Consider the following 5551-nt stretch of genomic DNA (forward strand, 5'->3'; position numbering starts at 1 on the left):
TGCCATGTAGCTAGCTCTAAGCATATGGACACGTTGCAATCATCAGGCATGTAGCTAGAACTGTGTATATGGCAATGTTGCACTACTCTGCCATGTATTTAACACTCTGTATATGGACATTTTGGACTAGTCTGCCATTTAGCTAGTTCTCTGTGCATGGATATGTTGGACTGATCTGCCATGTAGATACCTTTCTATATGTAAACATATAGGACTTGTCTGCCATGTAGCAAGCTCTAGGTACATGGACATGTTGGACTCATCAGCCATGTAGACAGCTCTCTCTGTATGAATATGTTGGACTCATCTGACTTGTAGCTAGTCTTCTATGTATACACATGTTGCACTCATCTGACATGTAGCTAACTGTCAGTAGATGGACATGTTGGACTCATCTGCCATTTAGCTAGTACTCTGTATATGGCCATGTTGGACTACTCTGTCATGTATCTAGATCTCAGTATATGGACACGTTGGACTCATCTGCGATGTAGCTAGAACTCTGTAAATGGAAATGTTGCACTACACTGCCATGTATCTAGCTCTCAGTATATGGACACGTTGAACTTATCTGACATGTAGCTAGAACTCTGTATATGGAAATGCTGCACTACTCTGCCATGTAGCTAGCTCAAGGTATATGGACAGGTTGGACTCATCTGCCTTTTAGCTAGAACTCTGTATATGGAAATGTTCCACTACTCTGCCATGCAGCTAGCTCTCTGTATATGGACATTATGAACTTGTCTGCCATGTAGCTTACTCTCTGTGCATGGATATGTAAGAGTGATGTGAAATGTAAATAGCTCTGTGTATAGGAACATATTGGACTTGTCTGCCATATAGCTAGCTCTCTGAATATGGACATGTTGGACTCATCAGCCATGTAGCCAGCTTTCTCTGTATATACACTTGGACTCATTTGACTTGTAGCTAGTCTTCTATGTATACACATGTTGGACTCATCTGCCATGTACCTAACTCTCAATATGTGGACATGTTGGACTTATCTGTTATTTAGGGAGTACTTTGTATATGGCCATGTTGGACAACTTTCCCATGTAGCTAGATCTCATTTGTGACACGTTGGACTCATCTGCCATGTAGTTAGAACTCTGTATACGGAAATATTGCACTACTCTGCCATGTAGCTAGCTCGCGGTATATGGACACGTTGGACTCATCTGCCTTATAGCTAGAACTCTGTATATGGAAATGTTAGACTACTCCGCTATGTAGGTAGCTCTCTGTATATGGACATGTTGGACTCATCTGCCATATAGGTAGCTCTCAGTATATGGACATGTTGGACTCATCTGTCATGTAGAAAGTACACTGTATATGGACATGTTGGACTCGTCTGCCATGTACCTAGCTCTCTGTGCATGGATATGCTGGACTGATCTGCCATATATGTAGCTCTCTGTATATGAACATATTGGATTTGTCTGCTATGAAGCTAGCTGTCCGTATATGGACATGTGGTACTTATCAGCCATGTGGCCAGCTGTCTCGGTAGAAACATGTTGGACTCATCTGCATTGTAGCTAATCCTCTATAAATACACATGTTTTACTCTTCTGACACGTACCTAACTCCCAGTATATGTATTGTTGGACTCATCTGCATGTAGCTATGTCTGTACATGGAAATGTTGCACTACTCAGCCATGTTGGTATCTTTCTGTATATGGATATTTTGGACTCGTCGGCCATGTACCTAGCTCTCTGTGCATGGATACATTGGACTGATCTGCCATGTAGGTAGCTCTCTGTATATGAGTATATTGGACTTGTCTGCTCTGTATGTAGCTTTCAGAATAAGGACGTGTTAGACTCATCAGACATGTAGCCAGCTCTCTGTGTATGAACATGTTGGACTCATCTGACTTGTAGCTTGCCTTCTAAATATACACATGATGGACTTCTCTGCATAGTAGTTAACACTCAGTATATGGACATGTTGGATTACTTTGCCATGTAGCTATCTCTCAGTATATGGACACTTGCCATATAGCTAGAACTCTTTGTATGGAAATGTTGCACTACTCCGCCATGTAGCTAGCTCTCTGTGCATGGATATATTGGACTGATTTGCCATGTAGGTAGCTCTGTCTATATATGAACATGTTGGACTTGTCTGCCATGTTGCTGGCTCTCTGTATATGGATATGTTGGACTCATCAACCATGTAGCCAGCTTTCTCTGTATGTACATATTGGACTCATTTCTTTGTAACTAGTCTTTCATATATACACATGTAGGATTCATCTGCCATGTAGCTAACTTTCAGTATATGAACATGTTGGACTTATCTGCAATTTAGTCAGTTCTCTGTATATGGACATGTTGGACTAATGTGCCATGCAGCTAGCACTCAATATATGGACAAGTTGGACTCATCTGCTATGTGGCTAGGACTCTGTACATGGATATGTTGCACTACTCTGTCATGTAGCTAGCTCTCTATATATGGTCATTTTGGACTTGTCTGTCATAAAGCTAGCTATCTGTACATGGATATGTTGGACTGATCTGACATGTAGTTAGCTCTGTGTATATGAACATATTGGACTTGTCTGCCATGTAGGTAACTCTCTGTATATGGACCTGTTGGATGCATCAGACATAGACAGCTCTCTCTGTATGAACATGATGGAGTCATTTGCCTTGTCGCTAATTGTCTACAAATAAACATGTTGGACTCACCTGCCTTGTACCTATCTCTCAGTATATGGACATGTTGCACTCATCTGCCATGTAGCTAGAAATCTGTACATGGAAATGTTGCACAACTCTTTCATGTAGCTAGCTCTTAGTATATGGACACATTAAACTCATGTGCCATGTAGCTGGACCTCTCTTCATGTTAATGTTGCACTACTCCGCTATGTTGCTAGCTCACTGTAAATGGACATGTTGGACTCGTCTGCCATTTAGATAGCTCTCTTTGCATGGATATGTTGGAGTTATATATCATGTAGGTATCTCTCTGTGTATGAACATATTGGACTTTATTGCCATGTATGTAGCTCTCAGTAAATGGACATGTTGGACTCATCCACCATGTATCCTGCTCGCTCTGTATGAACATGTTGGACTCATCTGCCTTGTAGCTAGTCTTCTATATATACACATGTTGGACTCACCTGCCATGTAGTCAGCTCTCTTAGTATGAACATGTTCGACTCATCTCCCTTGTATCTAGTCCTCTATATATACACATGTTGGACTCATCTGCCATGTAAATAACTCTCAGTATATAGACATATTGGACTCATCTGCCATGTAGCTAGTATTCTGTATATGGACATTTTGGACTACTCTGCCATATAGCTAGCTCTCTGTATATTGACATTTTGGACTTGCTGCCATGTAGCTATCTATCTGTGCATGTAATATGGACTGATCTGCCTTGTAGGTAGCGCTCTGTATATGATCATATTGATATTGTCTGCTATGTAACTAGCTCTCTGTATATGGATTTGTGGTACTCATCAGCCATGTAGCCAGCTCTCCCTGTATGAACATTTTGGACTCATCTGCATTTTAGCTAGTCCTCTATAAATACACTTGTTGGAATCATCTGCCATGTAGCTAACTCCCAGTATATGAACATGTTGGACTCATCTGCCATGTAACTGGAACTCTGTATATGGAAATGTTACACTATTCAGCCATGTTGGTATCTCTCTGTATATGGATATTTTGGTCTCTTCTTCCATGTAGCTAGGTCTCTGTGCATGGATATGTTGGACTGATTTGCCATGTAGGTAGCTCTCTGTATATGAGTATATTGGACATGTCTGATATGTAGGTAGCTCTCAGTATAAGGATATGTTGGACTCATCCACCATGTAGCCAGCTCTCTGTGTATGAACATGTTGGACTTATCTGACTTGTAGCTTGTCTTCTAAATATACACATGATGGACTTATCTGCATAGTAGCTAACACTCAGTATACGGACATGTAGGTTTACTCAACAATGTAGCTATCTCTCAGTATATGGACATGTTACACTCATCAGCCATGTAGCTAGAACTCTTTGTATGGAAATGTTCCACTACTCTGCCATGTAGCTAACTCTCTGTGCATGGATATATTGGACTGATTTGCCATGGAGGTAGCTATATATAAACATGTTGCTCTCATCTGCCATGTAGCTAGAAGCCTGTACATGGAAATGTTGCACAACTCCTTCATGTAGCTATCTCTCAGTATATGGACATGTTACACTCATCAGCCATGTAGCTAGAACTCTTTGTATGGAAATGTTCCACTACTCTGCCATGTAGCTAACTCTCTGTGCATGGATATATTGGACTGATTTGCCATGGAGGTAGCTATATATAAACATGTTGCTCTCATCTGCCATGTAGCTAGAAGCCTGTACATGGAAATGTTGCACAACTCCTTCATGTAGCTATCTCTCAGTATATGGACACGTTGGACTCAAGTGCCATGTGGTTAGAACTCTCTGCATGTTAATGTTGCACTACTCCACTATGTAGCTAACTCTCTGTAAATGGCCATGTTGGACTCATCTGCCATTTAGCTAGCTCTCTGTGCATGGATATGTTGGAGTTATCTGCCATGTAGGTGTCTCTCTGGGTATGAACATATTGGATTTGACTGCCATGTAGGTAGCTCTCAGTATATGGACATGTTGGACTCATCCACCATGTAGCCAGCTCGCTCTGTATGAACATGTTGGACTCATCTGCCTTGTAGCTAGTCTTCTATATATACACATGTTGTACTCATCTGCCATGTAGCTAACTCTCAATATATGGACATACTGGACTCATCTGCTATGTAGCTACTACTCTCAGTATATGGACATGTTGGACTCATCTTCATTGTAGCTAGTACTCTGTATATGGACATGTTGGACGCATCTGCCATGTAGATAGAACTCTTAATATGGAAAAGTTTCAGTACTCTGCCATGTAACCAGCTCTCTGTGCATGGATATGTTGGACTGACCTGCCATGTAGTTAAGTCTCTATATATGAACATATTGGACTTGTCTGCCATGTTGCTGGCTCTCTGTATATGGACATGTTGGACTCATCAGCCATGTAGCCAGCTTTCTTTTTATGTACATGTTGGACTCATCTGCTTTGTAGCTATTCTTCTATATATACACATGTTGAATTCATCTGCCATGTAGCTAACTTTCAGTGTATGAACATGTTGGACTCATCTGAAATGTAGTTAGTACTCTGTATATGGAAATGTTGGACTACTGTGCCATGAAGCTAGAACTCAGTATATGGACACGTTGAACTCATCTGCTATGTTGCTAGAAGTCTGTACATGGAAATGTTGCACTACTCTGTCATGTAGCTAGCTCTCTGTATATGGTCATTTTGGACTTGTCTGCCATGAAGCTATCTATCTGTACATGGATATGTTGGACTGATCTGACATGTATTTAGCTCTGTGTATATACGAATTGGGCTGCGAACCTTAAGGTCAGCAGTTCGAAACTACCAGCCGCTCCGCGGGAGAAAGATGAGGCTTTCTACTCCCGTAAAGATTTACACC

This window comes from Chrysochloris asiatica, unplaced genomic scaffold, assembly GCF_000296735.1.
Source record: "Chrysochloris asiatica unplaced genomic scaffold, ChrAsi1.0 scaffold00486, whole genome shotgun sequence".
In the NCBI taxonomy this organism is placed as follows: Eukaryota; Metazoa; Chordata; class Mammalia; order Afrosoricida; family Chrysochloridae; genus Chrysochloris; species Chrysochloris asiatica.